This window comes from Adiantum capillus-veneris, chromosome 18 (assembly GCF_014529385.1).
Source record: "Adiantum capillus-veneris isolate H3 chromosome 18, ASM1452938v2, whole genome shotgun sequence".
Lineage (NCBI taxonomy): Eukaryota > Viridiplantae > Streptophyta > Polypodiopsida > Polypodiales > Pteridaceae > Adiantum > Adiantum capillus-veneris.
The window spans coordinates 133,894,193-133,912,411 of NC_140948.1; the positions used below are offsets into that span (position 1 = coordinate 133,894,193).

An 18,219-nucleotide genomic window follows, 5' to 3' on the forward strand; every position below is an offset into this window, starting at 1 on the left:
AAAGTGGGTAAGCAAGGAGCTCTTTGATCTACGGAACCAATAAAAATATTATTTGTAATAATAGATGGATTTTTTTGAGGGATACAAACTATTTTGTAAGTGAAGATCACATTATTATGCAACAAAATGTGCATTGAGAAAAATAAAGACATGTCTCATCATGTAAGCATGCCCAAGGAGGAGGAAAGTCCCTCCAAAAAATAGGAACACGTGACCTATGAGATTAGGTTACAATCAAACGTATGATTTTGGAATTGCAATGGATACTCATGGAATGTGGGGGGATGGCAGAGATGAACTAACTAGCAGACCCGAAGTTGTACTTTTTGTTCAAGCATAGGAGCATGATGCATAAAGGATTAACGAATTGGAGGATTACAAAATGTACATTCATTGATTTGGTCAAAGAATCTCAAGCAACAAAGAGGGCAAGGAGGGGTCAACTGTCAAAGATGACAAGCACAAGGATTATGTATGGATAAAAATTATGACACACAAGTATGTCAGCACAATCTTTTTTTCATTTCTTTTAAGGGGTATCTTGGGTGATGCTTGGGGCTTCAAGGAGTGAAAAGTTTAAGAAAATGCAAAAGGAAGGGAAACGTGCACATGATGGGTTGACAATGGTCTCACCTTCCCCCGCTCAAGTTGGGGTATAATGCCAAAATACCGCTCTAATTTCTTTGTATCTAATTTGGTTGGGTTGTTCAAGATTTTTTATCTTTATTCCTTTCCGACAATCAAGATCGGTTTTTGAGTGCTTGGCTCGTAATTTGTCACAAATTACCTAGCAAAAAAGCGCAATAATGAAGCAATTTGTCTTCAAAGCCTGCATAACCATCTCAAATTCTAATTTTAGCGTCTTGTATTATAAATAATCAATCTTCTTATGAAAAGCTAGAATTTCTCTATCTTTGGAGAAACAAATTGGGCGTATTTGGGAATTTTGAAGGGCCTTTTGGGAATTAATCGGGGCCACGTGGAGAGAGAGAGAGAGAGAGAGAGAGAGAGAGAGAGAGAGCGAGTCGTGTGTCGGTGGCAATGCAAAGACATGGACGTTGTGTGTGTGTTTCGGTTGTGAAGAGTATGCAGGCTACTACAACTGGTAGAGGCGAAGGTATCGCAGAGGATCACCTGGCTAACGCAGGAGAGAAGCAGAGCAACATGTTTGATGACTAGTGACCAAGGATGGCATGGCAACATGGCTTTGTGGGCTTGAAAGACAGAGACATGCAAACATGCTGGAACACGTCTGCAATAGGAGCGAGCCAGCTCGAGCTACAGTACCAGTCTGTGTGTGTGTGTGTGTGTGTGTGTGTGTGTGTGTGTGTGTGTGAGAGAGAGAGAGAGAGACTCAGGCCGGAGTGGATGTGCTGCAGGTTATTTCGATGAGGGTTTGGGGGGGGAGGGGTGTTTCTGACGAGGCGTGAGAGTTTGCTTTTGAGCTCTTGATTCTAGAAAGAATCTTACGTTCAAATTAATTAATGAAAGTGAAGATAGACCCAATATGTGTCTCATGGGCCAATTGCTAAATTCCTCATCATGATTCCCCCTTTTACACTTATGTGGATAGAGATCAATCATTTGTTGACGTAGAGAAGGACACTGCTTATTTTAAAGAAAAATATTTTGGGGATATGAATTCCCACACAAAAACATCTTAACATGATACACAAAAATTTGATATGCCATACATTTCAAGGGAGTTGGAGGAAATTCACTTGATCTTACTTCAATGGATGAGAAAGAGCCACATCACTTCAATATGGTATGCCTTGTGATTGGAGCACTAATTGGATTGAATTGATCACGACTTAAATGAGAACTATGTGTGAAGTCCAATGAAGCACTACCAGTGTAGTGAGAAGGATCCCTCATCCTAACATGACTCCACACCTTAATGTATGAGGGATCATGCCCACATTACCCTTCTTTGAGCATCGCCGCAAGAAAGTAAATTTTTATTACTATAAAAGAGAGAGCATTGATCTCTAGCATCCAGCTTAAGGCATCAGCAACTATATTATATCAAACCTTACAATACACTAATTTACAGTCATATTCTTGAAGAATCGCATTCAATATGGCCTTTTTTATCCTTCAAATCATTTTGTTGTGTAAATCCACTTAACAATTTTGTGATGAAATGCAATTTCAAAGTATGCACCATATAAAGTCATGACGCCACTTATGTAATGCATATATAATGGAAAAACGTTCATGCTCATATGGTAATTATGATAAGCCTTATCAAGGTTTTTACTTACAAAGGAAATAGGATGACCATCTTGAAGTAAGAAAGCTCTTATCCCCTTATTGCTGGCAAGAGTCTCCACCACAATGGCTTTTGTGGATCGACTATAGCCAAAATGCCAGCTAAGCTAAAGCTACTTTAAGCTTTCAAAACTATGTTGTTGTTCTTCTCCCAGATATAAGATTTTTCTTTGATCAGTCATGGGTACCACAATGTTAGCATAATCTGTAATAAATCCCACAAATACACACTACAAGAGGTTGTGTGCTCTTGTGACGCTATTAGCGACGGAAATACATTGGGTTTTTATAACCTTCGGCGTCGCTAATAGCGTCGCTACGAGAGCGTCGCTATATGCGTCGCTTTAGGCGTCGCTATATGCGTCGCTATATAGAGACGCTCATAGCGACGTTTTCACAGAAGTCTATAGCGACGCTCTAGCGCCATAAATAGCGACGGTTATAGCGACGCCCGCGAGAAATTTTTTTGGTGACAGGGCATTGAATGCCCTGCCACCCATCAACCATACTGTACTTGATTCACTTTTTAAAAAAAGTGCAAGGGTAGATAATAGACCCAAACTAGTCACCCACAAGACGCATTGTTTGCAAAATTGACAAGCGTAAAATTGACAATTGTACACATCATAGGCAAAATGAATTGATTGGCAAATGTAATAATGACAATTGTACAACATCATAGGCATAAAGAATTGATTGGCAAAATGAACTGCGGTGACAAATGTAATAATATACATGGTTTAAAAAGACGTATAAAATCCGTCTCATGATACATAAGCTATGAGAAACCCTAAACTAATGCTATCTAGCTACGGCTAAACTGACGTCGTCTAGTCAGACGTCTCACCGCGTCCAAGCGGCGTATCTGTCGAATTCTGCAAAAAAAGACAATAAGACAGCTTTCAGTAAGTATAAACATATAACGACATTTATAAAACAATACAAAAAATAGAAAAGAGTAAACCTTAATACTAACCATGCTGCCGCGAGAACTGAGAATGTCCATCAGGGCGTTTAAGCCCTTCCTGCCTGCGTCGTACGGTGTGGGATCACGTCCTGTCATCGACCACTGTCAAAACATACAAAGATTTCATTATGTTAGAATTAAAAAACTCATAAACCCTAAACTATCGAACATAAAGAGCAATGCGAAAACACTTACAAAATCGACCTCAAATGATGCCCATCCACCGCTCCCCAAGTGGTGCGAGCTCCCTGCCTCTACTCGTGCTCTGGCTACATCCTTTTGTTGCTTCCACTTGTCGGGATTCTCGCGCGCTGCTTTCTTCCCATTCTTCCAATCTTCTTTGGCCAGCCAATCTGGCCTGTTCCACCCATGCTTGATTTCTTTTTGCACTTCGGAACGCTTGTGTTTGCAGTATTCACGCATTCGAATCTTCATCAGGTCTTCATTGAAGCGCTGATCCCGTGTTGGAACGTGAAACTCATCATGAAGTATGCTGATGACTCTGTTTTTTAAATCACTTGGTACTTCACTCCATTTGTTTAGTATGTAGTGTCTAAACAGTTGAGAGCAAAGACCACGCATGCGTGAGATCACCTTCTTGCCGTCATCATCCATGATGATGCCGCCGCTGAAGTCGACGGAGTAAGGCAAGCCCTTTGGCCGGTGACGCGTGAACCTGGGTGTCCCGGCAGGGGTCTCTAACGGCGTGTCGATGGGGGTACGGATGTCAGGTGTCTCCACCGGCGTCTGGGCCCCGAAGCGAGGAGTGTCGAGTGGGGTGGCTCTTGGCAGAGTAGGTAGAGGTGTGTAGCTGCTAGGAACAGTCAGCCGCGCAAAACCTAGCGTAGATGGCGATGCTGTGGCTGGTGTGGGGGCGGGCAAAGAAGGGGAGGGTAAAGAGCCTCGTCGAACACGAGGCGGTGTGGAGGCATCGGCGGCGGAATCCCCACAACAACCGCCATAGCCACCACTAGAGCGCCGGTGTCTAGACAAGTGTGAAGATCGTATCGTCGACGCCGAAGCTTCAGAGCGCGCCGAATGCTCCGAAAGAGAGGGAGATGCGGATGGAGTAGGAACGCGCGATGATGCGCCAGAGCGATGACACTCCACCTACCACTGTCTCTGCTGCGGTGACAAAGAAGAAAGAAACTCCTCATCATCCATACCTGCATTAAACACACGAACATTTAAACTTAATATTGAATGAATAGAGTAGACAATGACGCAAAGACCATTAAATACAATGACGTAATGACGCATATAAATACAATGACGCAATGAATTGAGTGATAGAAGAGGCAAGTCGAAAACTCAGAATTTTCAATCAAAAGATGTGAGCGCGAGTAGAAAAGAGCGTTGTACACCATGGAAGGTACTTAGAGAGCCAGAGCTTTTACAACACGGAGCAAAATTGTTCAAATACAATATTTGTGGCTTTAAGATACCTCTCTCTCATCCTCGCATAACTCAGCATAACTTCCTATATCTATATAGAGCTCTCCGTTTAAACACATATCCTCTGTTTCATTTTGTAGCTCCTCTGCATGCACCCCATATAGAGTAGTAGCATCTTGATGCTCGTCTGGCACCACCGCAGTGGCTTCTGATTGAGCATCTTCTCTGATCTCCTCCATTGATGCCGTTGTGATTGGCACATGGTAGCCTTCATACATCCTTGCACTATGAGGGGCTACTTCTATGACGTACCACCAGTTTGATGTAGACTTTGTAGGATGAAATATTACCTGCCAGAGCCACATAACTTACATGAGAGCTTTCAAGCACATAACTTGTAAAAGGGGGATGTTAACTATTTACATACTTACTTGTTCACAATGCTCGGGTAGTACGAAAAGTGTCTCTTAGGTCAGTCCATTTCTTAGTAGAATCCACCTCAAGAAAACCAGACTCTCCTCTACGCATAGTAGCGTTGCGACCCTCCATGATTATCTTGAACCATTGCACGTCAAACAAGTTGACAAAAAAACCTCTATAATCGATCCTCAAAATCTCTTGTAGCATGCCGAAGTAAGTGAGTTCTGCCACCACAGGATCTGCATCAGAGGAATGTCGTCGACTAGACTGTTCAAATTTTGCCATGATTCCACAATCTTGAGTAAAACGCTTTTTGTTGATCCGTTCCACCCTAAAATGTCGACCGTTACACCATGCTGCTGTGTATGACTTATACTACAACGAACAAAGATTATGAGTGGCCGTTCAAACGTTAGAAATAAAGTCACTAGCTAGTCGTACATTGCAAACTTACCTTGGTCGCGCAACCCCGAGAGTACTCCCACTCTTCCTCAGTCACTTCGTCACCGCATTGTTGTGCGCTTTTCAATTGGTTTTGCAACCATCTTAAGCTCATGAATGTTGGTAGGCTCTCCAGAACCATCGGATAGTGAATCGGTGGTCGTCTTCCCCGTCTCCACTCGATTCGTGCCCTTTGTCGCTCTTGCTTTGCATCCTCATATTGTGAAATCCACTTTTGCATCACTAGATTGTGAAGCATGCAAAATCGGTTGATTTTAGCCTCTAGATCTTCCGTCATCTTCTTCTCAACACCGAGATTGCACATGACAATCCCAGATATGCGCTCATCATCTATGGTTCGCCATAGGGTGTCCCGGGCTTTATCAAATCCGTCTAGCCACTCTCCAATGTACACTAGGGACTCTGATACCAACCAACCTTCTGCCATGCTACCCTCCGGACGTGCCTTTTGACGCACATATGCCTTAAGCATTTTCATGAAACGTTCTAAGAAGAACATCCATCTGGAATGAACTCTGCCAGCTATTTCCACCTCATCAACTATGTGAACAAGAAGATGCACCTGAATGGTTAGCATGGTAGTAGGAAAATGTTTCTCAAACATGCACACAAGCTCCGCAGCATTTAGTTTGGCGAATGGTATGGAGTCTACGTTGATCTCCTTTTGTGAGATCCATTGCACTAGCTTTGCAAGTTTGTAGATTGTGTTACGGATGTCGAGAGACAAACATCCCTCAATGGCAACCGGTAAAATAAACTGTAAAGTATGTGCAGCAATGATATTAAAGTCCACATTTTATGCAATGATATTAAAGTCCACTATGAACGTACCTGACACATTTTATGCCAATCGTGTGACTTCAAACCGGTAAGCTTTCCTTCTTTAGTAAAACACGTTCGGAGCGAGTGCATTACGCCAGTGGGGGTCCACAAAGATCGAATGGTCTCTTTTACTTTGCGTTCTTGGGCTCCTGTGAAAATCCATGGTGCTTTAGGGAGTTTTATCGATACATCAGACGCTGTTTGCGGCCAATATTGCTCCATACGATCCACATTTCTAAGGTCAACTCTGGCTCCCAAAGTATCTTTCTTGCCGGTCAGATGGTCCCATAGTAGATTACCCACATTCTTGAATATGTGCATTGGATCGAGCAAGTGATTGATCATGAGTCGGGGCCAGTATGGTAACTCGTACCATAGAGATAGTCTCTTCATCCCTGGAGGCAATCCTTCATCGCACATCTCCTTCTGCTCTAACCATGCTTGTGCAGACATCCTTGGTGGCTCTCTTCTCTCTAGTTGAACCACTTCACAGCATCTTAACATCTTTTCACAGTAGATCTTTTCACTGTTCGTCTAACTCTAAACCCTAAACCGTAAGTAATTCTTGCGTGGACTCGATCTAACGTAAATAAGCGTAAATCTAAATAAACGTAAATCTAACTAAAAATAAACCTAAATCTAATTTAACGTAAGTCTACATCTAACCTAATCTTTAACGTCTTTTGGGATAGTTTCCTACGACGTTAAAACTCTCTTCTTCTTGTGTGTGTGTGTGTGTGTGTGTGTGTGGGTAAACCTAAATAAACCTAAGTCTAATCTAATATAACATAAATCTAAATCTAACGTAAATTATGTTATATTAAAAACAAAGAACTAAACTACCAGGGATTATAAGAACCTTAAAACTAATTTAACACATAATTTTTCACATAACTCGGCAAGAGTTGGCATTCTCATCACTAAAGATGTGAGAGTTAACTTCCGGCGGTGACGCTGCCTCATCTCCATCCACATCTGACGACAACAATTGGCCCTTTGGACCGTTCTTGCTCTTGTTACTAACTTTGAAGTTGATGTTGAATGACTAGAGGTTGTCTAGATGGTCATTGTCGGGGATGTAGTGACTCTTGCCGCCCTGAAGATCCACCTTCTTCCCTATCTTCTGAAGACATTTCACCAGTACTTTTGGATCGACGGAGCCCACCATGAGTGAAGGCAGCAATACCCTATATTCCATTGAGGGCTTTCTTCACCCGCTTCATGCAGGCATCGCAGTCTATGGAGACCTAAATCTAATCTAATATAACGAAAATCTAAATCTAGCGTAAATAAACGTAAATCTAACCAAAAATAAACCTAAATCTAATCTAATTTAACTTAAATAAACCTAAATCTAATTTAACGTAAGTCTACATCTAACCTAATATTTAACGTCTTTTAGGATAGTTTCCTACGACGTTATAACTCTCTTCTTCTTGTGTGTGTACGTGTGTGTGGATGTGTGTGCCAATAAAAAGAGATAAATGGTATAACCTTTCTATCACCCATGCCAAGTATGATAGATTGGTTATGCCATTTCCCTCTTGAATAATAGGTCTTGAGTTCAACTCCTCGTCGGCTAGATCTTTAGGTCTTTTAATTTTAATTAGTTTCCTACGACGTTAAATTAGTTTCTCTCTCTTTCTCTCTCAATGTGTGTGCGTTTTTTTGTTTATGCATGTTTTCTCTCTCTTTTCCTCTCTCAATGTGTGCGTTTTTTGTTTATGCATGTTCTCTCTCTCTTTTCCTCTCTCAATGTGTGCGTTTTTTGTTTATGCATGCTCTCTCTCTCTTTTCCTCTCTCAATGTGTGTGTGCATTCTTTGTTTATGTATGTGTGTGTGTGTTTTTGTTTATGTTTGTACTCTTTCTCTCTCTCTCTCTCTCTCTCTCTCTCTCTCAAAAACACTATGTGTGTGTGTGTGTGTGAGAGAGAGAGAGAGAGGGAGAGAGAAAGAGGGAAAGGGAACATGAGGGTGAGGAGAGGGAAGGAGCATACCTGGCTCTCCTTCCTCTCCTCGTGTGTGTGTGTGTGTGTGTGTGTGGAGAAGAAAGAGAGAGAGAGAGAGAAAGAGAGAGAGAGAGAGAGAGAGAGAGAGAGGGAGAGCGTTACACGCTCCTTGCTTGAGGGTGCCAAAAAACTCAGATCTGAGATCTGAGTTTTTGGGTGCTCTCTGTTATTTTTTTTAGCCCAGTCGGCGTCGCTATGAGCGTCGCTGGGAATTTTTTTTTGAGCGTCGCTGTGTGAGCGTCGCTAATATGAATAGCCTCTTGTAGTGACAAAGAAGAAATTGTAATTCTTCCAAATTATAAGGATGTGGGCACTTCAAAATTCTCTGTACTTTACTAGGATCCATCTTAGTCCCACCAAAATAGATGATATGTTCCAAATATTAAATCTCAAATTGAAAAATTCATACTTTCTTTCTTTATTATAAAGTTTAGTTTCTTTGAGTGAATCTAATGATTTTTGAATATTTTGGATATGCCTTGCTTTTTTCTTACTAAAGATAAAAATGCCATCAAGAAAGACACCGACAAAATTATCCAAATACGAGCATAAGACAATATCCATCAGTGTCATAGAAGTAGCAAGAGCATCAGTTAACTCAAGGGAATGACTAAGAATTCGTAATGTCCGAAATGTGTGTGGAACATTGTCTTAGCAACATATTCTTCTCATATGCACTTGATGGCGTCACCAAAATAGGTTTCCCATAAGAGCCCCATTAAATGTTCAGTATTGGAATTCAATTTATAACCTTCTGTAATATTTTAAGCATATAAAAATAATTGCTACTGAATAAGAAGCGTTTGTAACCACTAGAGCTTGTCCATAGTGATAGTTGCGGTCCTATGCCGACCAATTCTCTAGGGAGGAAGACTTTAGATGAGCTATACATTTCTTGAACATTAAAAAACCATTAAGAGCATATCTATGTGATTTGAAGATAATCTACGTTGAAGTATTAACTTAGTGGATGCTTACAATAACTAGTATAGCCGGCGGCTTCGCCGCCTCTCTCTCTCTCTCTCTCTCTCTCTCTCTCTCTCTCTCTCTCTCTCTCTCTCTCTCTCTCTCTCTCTCTCTCTCTCTCTCTCTCTCTCTCTCTCTCTCTGCTTGCGAGCATCGAGCCCTGCGCTCCAGACTTCAAGGCGACGTCAGCCCCTCTCTCTCTCTCTCTCTCTCATTTTGTCTCAGAGGTCACTGCCGCGAGGGCGCCAGAGTCAGGAAACGCTGACGCGTGGCGGAGGGGGAGCGAAATTCTCTCTCCCTTTATCTATTAGTATAGATTGCATGAAACGTAATAATCAATCTAAAAGTTGAAAAAGGATTACATGATATTATATAACTGACAGTAGTGAGTTTTGCAAAAACAAGGTGAAAGATCACGGGGGCCTGCAGGATGATAAATGAATGGGGACTGGCAATGTCAAAGGCCGGCAATTGGTAGCAGAATGTATGTTGCGGAGTGATCGGACCAGTACATGTAGTTGGATCCTGATTCGTATTCAGATATTGCCGAGCTAGCCCAAATATGGTCTAAAGAGGAGCCATAGATTGTCGTAACATCTTTTATCAATTGTTTGATGTTATATTTGTGCAGGAAAGAGGAGAGGTGGTTGTATGAACTGTTAGGAACTTTAGTGTCAATGTTGAAGTCACCCAGGATAATGATTGGAATTTCCATATTGTGTTGTTCAAGTAATGATTTTAATGCGTCTATTAAATTTGCTAATCGTGTCGAAGGTGAGTTGTAGAGGAAAACTATCTTGATGATTTTGTTGTTTGTGAACTTGATCGTTGTATGTAGCATCTCAATTTGTGGACGAGAGATGTTCCCATTGGCAAAGTGGGTTAGTGTTTCTTTGTGGAGAATCGAGACACCCACTTTCGCATTAAGTTGGTGATGTAGAAAGCCTGGTATTGCATGCAGTATTGTTTTTGTTAGTCTTGTCTCTTGCAAACAAAGCACATGTGCTGTCATCAGAATGGAATTTGTTGTAATATTTCTTATGTGTTTATTAAAGAACACAATGTTGAGAGATTGAATGATGATATGTGTGTTTGAGTAAGATTGCAACGAGTTTTGGGTGGAGAGCCATTTAGCTTGCACTTTTAGGCGATTCAATTCTTGTAGCACAATTTGGTCGACTTTGGTATGGGAAGGTTGTATTGGTTTGAGCAGGTAAAGATTTGTTGGTTCTCGAACACGTGACAATGCTGTGTATGCGAGACCATGTGTTCGTATGTTTCCAGGATTGAAGGCTAGTGTTTGCAACATAAGGCCTTGGGATCGATGAATTGTTTGAGCACTAGCTGCTTGCAACGGGAACTGGTATCTGGAGATTACGTTCAAGTAGTTTTTGCCGACCTGGAATTCACGAACGACACGCTCTATTGGGGTCCATCGGCTGTTAATGGTTGGTGAATACAATGTTTGACTTTCATATCGCTTTTTATTTCCAATCACAGGGTTAGAGAAGTGAACCCATATTATTGTTTTTCCCTGGCTTGTGTGAAGGTTTTGTACTCGCCTTCTGCTCCATTAACCAGCCCATCAAGAATATCCAAGTTTCCCGCGCATAGTTCGACAACAATACCTATTTTTAGGCTTAGTGTTGAGTGCAATCCTGCAGTGAATTTGGGATCTGTAGGGATGTTAATTGTTTTGTTGCATGAGTTATTTCTTTTGTCAATAGCGATGAAAGTATGGGGTGTTCCCTCCATTTGATTGAAAACAGCAAGATTATGAGCGTCCTTTTCTTTGTTGGAGTAAAACAGATGAGAAACTTGATGGCTGATTGGAACGGGTCTGTAGTAATTGTTGTTAAGATATTCCAAATCCTCAGAAGTATGTTGTGCAACGCAAAGTCTGTTAAGAATGTCTACGAATGTTGGATCGTTTTGTCACATTGTTAGTGTAAGCTCGTAGCATTGTGGGTGAGTGTGCCAATACGATGGAGAAACTGCTTCTAAAAGTGCATGTTTTTGTGTGAAGATCCAGCTATCCTTAACAGGGCTTGCCTGACATAGATCACCACAAAGAATGACATCCAGACCACCGAATGGTTTATCGTGGACACGCTTGATTGCTCGCAAGTGTGAGTCGGCCATGGAAAACACGCTTGAGCCTATCAAAGACACCTCATCAAAAACTGCAACTCTCAAGTCTTTGTAAAGGAGAGAAAGGGCATCTAGCTTTTCGGCACTCAATCTTGTTTGTGCAGAAGTAATTAGAGGCAAGTGAAGCGCCGAGTGGATTGTTGTGCCACCAATACTGAAAGCTACCTTTCCTGTGTACGCCATGAGCAATGCTATTGGGGATTCTGGATTTGAAGCGTTTATATGGCTGTAAAATCTTTGTAGTGCTTCTACTAACAATAGCAATGTGAATGTTTTCCCTGTTCCTGCACCTCCTGTGAGGAAGAGGTGTATTTGTTTGCTGGGTTCAATTCTTTTTTTCGACATGATGTCGTCAAATATGTGTCGTTGTTGCTCATTTAATTTTTCGATCCCTGCGTGGAAGTCGTCATTTGTCATGGAGGTGTACTTGCAATGCTGTAAGTTGAAAGGGTTTCTTGAGTGCGTACTTATTTGGAAGTCGTTAAGAATGTTTGCGTGATCTGAAGCATGTGAGTCGTTGTTGGTTGTAGTAGTTGTGCTTGGGGTGGAAGTGTAGTGCATCTCTAATTTGTCTATTGGGCTTGGGTCTTTATTGAACTTGATTTCATTTGATTTTATGAGTTGTAGATGTTGGTTATATACATCACTCCATGTAGACAGTTCTATCAAATGTTGGTTTTCATTATTGATCCAAGGGAGATATAGCAAGCATTGTTCTCTATAGTGGTCTTCTGGGTTTTTAAGAAGGTTATATTTGACGAATCTTATGATCCTAGGTTTGCACAATTCTTTGTATGTTGTACCCTCTTGTTTAATTTTTTATGCATATTCAGCCAAACATAGATGATGGAGGCTTTGTGGTCTTTCAGCATATTTATCAATAATGTTTCGGAAGAATATGTCTTTGTCGGATGAGTCAAGTTTTTGTAGAGATGCTTTTCTTTTGAGGACCAATGTACGTTGATCAGGAAAGTTAGTACTTATGTATACAAAGTCACGAGTTGTGGAATGGAGTGGCAACAATAACGCTATGCAAGATGCTTGTTGTGCGCTAATTTGTTGTGTGTTGAGAATAGTGTTGCCGAGCTTACGCAGTCGCTAAATTGTTGTTGCGTTATTGGCGACACAAATATCGAATTGAGATTTTATTGCTCCTATCAATGTGTTGTAGATTTTTGTCATGTATGATTTGCAATAACTTGCTGCGCCATGTGCGTTCAAGAAGAATTGAATGTCGGTGTTTGCGTCCCATAGTGTGGAAATCGTGGGGTTGAAATTGTTTGTGTAAATGTCTGTTATATCTCATTTCAAGAAGATTGTTGTTGTGGATAGTGAGTTTGCTATTGCCAAAGTATATTCTTTGAATGTCAAATGGAGGCTTCGTATCCATTCTTCAAAGGAAATGGTAGTTCCAGTCGAAAGTGTGTCAAGGCTGTTCTTAATGCGTTTCAAAGGGTCATGCTGGCTGCCACAACTTTGGAACTCTGTAACAAAGAAATAGTCAAGGATTTTTCCACATAATGAGGTATCGTTAAGCAGTATTCTTTTCATGGCTGTGAAGCGGTTAAGGTAAAAGCAAGCTGTTGTTACTGGATCTGCTCGTACCAAACGTCTACAGAAGCAGCTATCGCTCTCATTGCTATCTTCTTTCAGCGGGACTAGTTGTTGCAAGGCATCGAGAAGCTTGTTCCAGCGTTTCTCAGCAGAGGAAAATGTCACAAAGAAAGTTGGGGACCCTATTTATCGAATCATGGAGAAAACCTTTTTTTTAAACTTTTCTTTATAATCCGGAGAGGTATGGAGCGCTTCGAAGTCTCTGTAGCCGAGGCGAGACGAGACTACCTTCTCTATGTTTGTGTCATGACTAACCTGTCCGGCACACAGCGTTGCTCCCTCGAGTTTCACTTTGCGGAGACGTATCCAAATGGAGGATAGTATTTTTTGTGTCATGATCTTTACTGATTTGAAAAACGCCTATCTTTGTGCATTAGCTCCCATTTGGCAACTGCTTGGTAATTTTTAGATACGTGCTGGTGGTATTTTCGAGGCTCTCCAAAGAAGATGGTAGGAAATCTAAGCTCCTCACAAAACTCATCAGCAAACAAACCAAGTGGTGTGTTGCCCTCTGATGGTGCAACGTGCAAAATTTTATCATTATAATCAACGACCTGCTCAGCGGTAGTGATGCTGTGCAAGAGTACATCAGTGTCAATACTTTCTTCATCCTCTAGCTCATATGTGCTTGTGTGTAGGGGAAGTGATGAGTGCGAGAGTTCTTGAAAGTGTGCAACCCATTTATCATTTATGGTTATGTTTTCCTTTTTATACAGAGAGGTGTGAAGAAGAGCGTGTGTGGCCTTCATTGTCAGTAAAGGTCTAACTAGGCCAGACAAGTAGCAATGTGTGTACTCGAGCTTGCGTTTGAGGCCTATCAAGAGTGAAGCCTCATCGTGGAAAAAACGAGGAAGCACTTGCTGTGTTTTTTCGATATTCGCAAGAACGTTGACGACACTCCCTCGCAAACCGTATTGGCCATCATAAGTTAGCTCTCGAATCTTTGCAAACGGAATGCGAATGGAGACTAGGCATGCCTCGACATTGTTTAGTTGCATGATTGGCAACAGCGGGTCGTTGAACCCCAATGTATGCAAGCTCTCAAATGGGACCCTAGATTTGTTTGGTTTGCGTTTGCATGCGCGGCAATAGAATAGAGAGCAGCATCTTTTTCGTTTTGCACCTCCAGCATGTGAGGATGGTGGAGGAGTGAATTGTGTGACTTGCGAGCAGAAAAACAAACGGCCACATTTTTCGCATGGATATGTAGGTGTGTCATTCAGCCTCTTGAGGAATTTGTTCAAAATTTTGGTTTTTTGTTGTGGAAGAATGGAAGCATGTTGCTTCGATGAGGTAGTCTCTGTCAGCTCTACATGTCGTAGTCGCTTTAGTTTGTTGTAATTGCAGAGTGTGTATGGACACAAAGTGGTCCCTTTTCGAGAAAAATATTTGCGATTTGAGTAGACGGCTTATCCATTTTCTCCCTCCATAAGCGCGTTAATTCATCACACTCTGCAATTGTCCAGTGGACAAGCTTACGACGCGATGGCAAAGTTATGAAAGGATAATAGATTAAGCCCATAGTATATGCATCCATAATTAGAAGCCCTTTTTTAAATTGTTCGGTTGATTTTCCAATTACTTCTTGTTTGCTGTTGCCGCTTGTAGCATTGCGAAGGATTACAACAAGTGCTTTTTTGAATTTGTGACAGAAAATATTTATCACTTCCATTGTGAGAGTCATTGATGTTTTGCAAGTTTCATACAAAGCATTCAATTGCGTAGCTCTTTCACTTAAGGACTCCAACTGTGAAGCAAAGAACAATGAAGTTGAAGAGTGCGTGATAAAATTCGTTAAGTAGTTCTCGAACAAGCATTGTTGCATCGTAAGCCTAAATGATCCAAAGCTTAACTTTGTTTGCAACACACTATGGAGTGCTAGAAACAATTCTTGATTAAAAGGATGTGTCTGTCTGAATCTCATGTCAACGTCTATCTCTTTTGGAATACTCAAATCAGTGGTATTTTCCATGTCTAGTGGAAATTATGTGCGTGTGTTTGTTTGTTTCTGGGTGTGTGTCTCTATGTTTTCACACGTATGTATGCAAATATCGATATGGCTATTTGTCTATGTGTTTGCGTTTGTATGTATGTGTGTATGAGGGAGGGCAAGAGAGACAGAGAGAGAGAGAGAGAGAGAGAGAGAGAGAGAGAGAGAGAGAGTTTTCTATATTTGTGTGTGCCTATTTGTCTTTCTTTGTAGATGGGAGGAGAGAGAGAGAGAGAGAGAGAGAGAGAGAGAGAAGAGAAATAGACAATCTTTTGAGCAACAACCACAATAGTTAGGAGCACAACCAAAATTGTGCGAAAGCACCTACAAAAAAGTAGAGGATGGGAGCATTGGTTACATTCAACCACAATAATTAGAAGCACAGCTAAAATTGTGCGAAAGCACTTACAAAAAAGTAGGGGATGGAAGCATTCGTTTCATTCAAGCATATAGTTAGAACAAGCGTGCAAAATTAAGGGCAGCTAATAATGAAAGATGGACATTCGGAACACTAAGTTTCAGTTTGGTACGCCACCACATGCCCACTTGCGTTGATCTTGAAGCGGCCAAAGCGTGAGGTTGTTGCCAAGGTGTCTCTTGCCTCAAAAGCAGACTCAATGTAGATTTCGTTGAAGGTCCTATCCAATGCAAGGACTACATCAACTGCTGCACCAATGACTTGCACATCGAGAAGCTTTTTGTCTTTTGTTGCAATACGTGCTTCCAACTTTGGTGTCGTGATTATTGTGGTGTTTTTATTGCAAGATCCGCAGTAAAGTGCTTGTCTTAGTCTGTAGACTTTTGTGGATTTGCAATTTGAACAATGCTTCTCCAACAACACGCTATTGAAGTTGACGAATCGAAGTGTGCCAACAACCTGCAACAAATAACTATGTCAGAGTTTGAGAGGAGGGACTTGGAATATATCACTTTATTCTACATGAGCACACCTCACGATTGTACCCCAAATTTTCGGTTTGAGTTTGGAAGACAACAGCAAGCTCCTCTCTGAGGCGCACACTACGAACATGCACAAGAATTGTGACATCTAGTATCGACAAGGTGTTTGGTTTGCCGAGGAATGCTCCAATGTTTCTTGCGACACACATTACAGGGCCATCAACAACCATTTCTTGAAGCAACTATTGGCAATCATCTTTGCGAGAGTTCACAAAACTCAGCTGCAAAAGAATATTGAGTATGTAAATCAAATCAGAAAGAGCATGGCTGTATGATGGAAGATTTAAAATCTATAATAGAAGACTAGAAAGTAATAAGCAAGGTAGGTTAATTCTTACAAATGCCCTATCTGATGGGAGAGGACCATCTGCAACTAGAAGGTCACCGACAGGTCCACCAAATCTTGATTGTGAGTTGTGCTTTTGTAAAATAACAAAAGCAAGTGTGCTTAACTGAGAACGTCCGGTTGAAGATTGTTGCGCAGCTATGTCATCAAGAAATGCACGTATCTTGCAATCAGGGGCGAAGGTGAGGGACACTGGGAAAGGTTCTGCTGCACTTACAGCAGTTGTAGCATCAATGTACAAGGAATACAATGTTGATCCCCCATCTGCTCTATTTTTGCACTAACAATTGGGCTGTCGATGTGAACAAAGTCACCGAGGTGGAGCTTGTCGACGTAGAGCTCTATGTATGGATCATTCACCACCACCGTGATAGTGTCCGTGCATTCTTCATCAACCAAGTCGACCTTCAAGTAGCGGTTGTACTTCACCTGGTCAAGGCCAACTTTGTAGGTGCCATACAGATTCAATATCTTGCCCTCAATACAGAATCGCGGGCTAGAATCAGAGATGTCAGTAATCAGGAATTGTGGTAGAAGATTTTGAGCAAATGGAACAATACTAAGATCAATAGACTTGCTATGTAGTTGAGGTGATTCATCTGGTGCATATAGCCTAGAATCTTGAATAGAAGGCTCGACTTCAATTGGACTTGGATCATTAGCAACGTTCAGAGGTGTGCGCTCAATCTGATTTAGGCCGATTGTTCCTTGCAGTGGCACAAGAGGCTCAGTAGACAAAGGCGAAACAGGTATTTCAAGATATGCTTCCTTCTTGACATTAATGGGGTCCTCCACAACTTCGTTGCCTACATAATCCAAAAGATAGTAAAATCAGGAAATAACTCTACGACTCGATAAAATGACTCTCAAAGAAAGGCACTTTCGAAAAACGAAAGGCTCACATCTAGAGTTCACGGAGTCGTTCAAACGAAACAATGCGCGTGCAATAGGCTTGTGGGGCTTATGCAGCTCTTCCTTCGATCTTTTGCGAGGCGGCGATGATGTGCATGCAATTGAGGACACGTCGATGTGCTCGATCACTGTTCTCAAAAGCAATGCATTTGACTTTTTCTAAAAACCCCTAAAATGCAAGCCTTCCTCTACTTGTTGAGGTAAACCAATTGATTAGAGCAAGATTACTATTGACCTACTGCTGCATATTGACTATCTTTTGACGATGTGAGTAGCGATTGAAGACAAGCGAAGCCCATGGAAGGATTCAAACGTAGTATAACATAGAAACAAGAGAATGACCAAAACAAACATTACATTTGCAAAAGAGTAATGGAAGTAATGATTATCGAACAACGACATTCGCCAATTGATATTTGCCAAATTCAAAACTAGCACCACATTCGCAACACAAGTTAGAGATAGATTTCACAATACAAATTCTTCGAAAGTTTGATGAACCAAAATGAGCAACTACAACACAAAAGGCATCAATAAGCCTCACCGCCTTCAAAATCCATGCTGTCAGCACCATCGGAGTCTCCACTGCTTACAAACCATTCTCGTCCTTCGGCAACAAGAGAACTCTCACTATGTTCTTTGGAAGCCATTGGCAAGCAAAGCTAAAGGTAATTTATAAGTAAATGAGCTCAGAAATTCTGAGATGCAGATGCACAAAGGCAGAAGAAGGGTTGCTCTTTCACAATTTCATAAAAGCCATTGGCAAGCAAAGCTAAAGGTAATCTATAACTATATGAGCTTACAAATCTATATGAGCTTACAAATTCTGTGAGATGCAGAAAGGCAAAAGAAGGGATCCTCTTATAGAAGTTGATAACATAATATGATTTTAATATTTGGCTCCACACAGCTTTTGAGATGCACAAGCTC

The 18,219-nt window shown here is 41.3% G+C and overlaps 1 pseudogene; it reads right to left on the reverse strand.

Annotated features, from left to right (window-relative positions):
* Window positions 1–15,543: 15,543 nt before the first annotated feature.
* LOC147436464 (uncharacterized) lies at window positions 15,544–17,939 on the reverse strand (annotated as a pseudogene).
* Window positions 17,940–18,219: the final 280 nt, after the last annotated feature.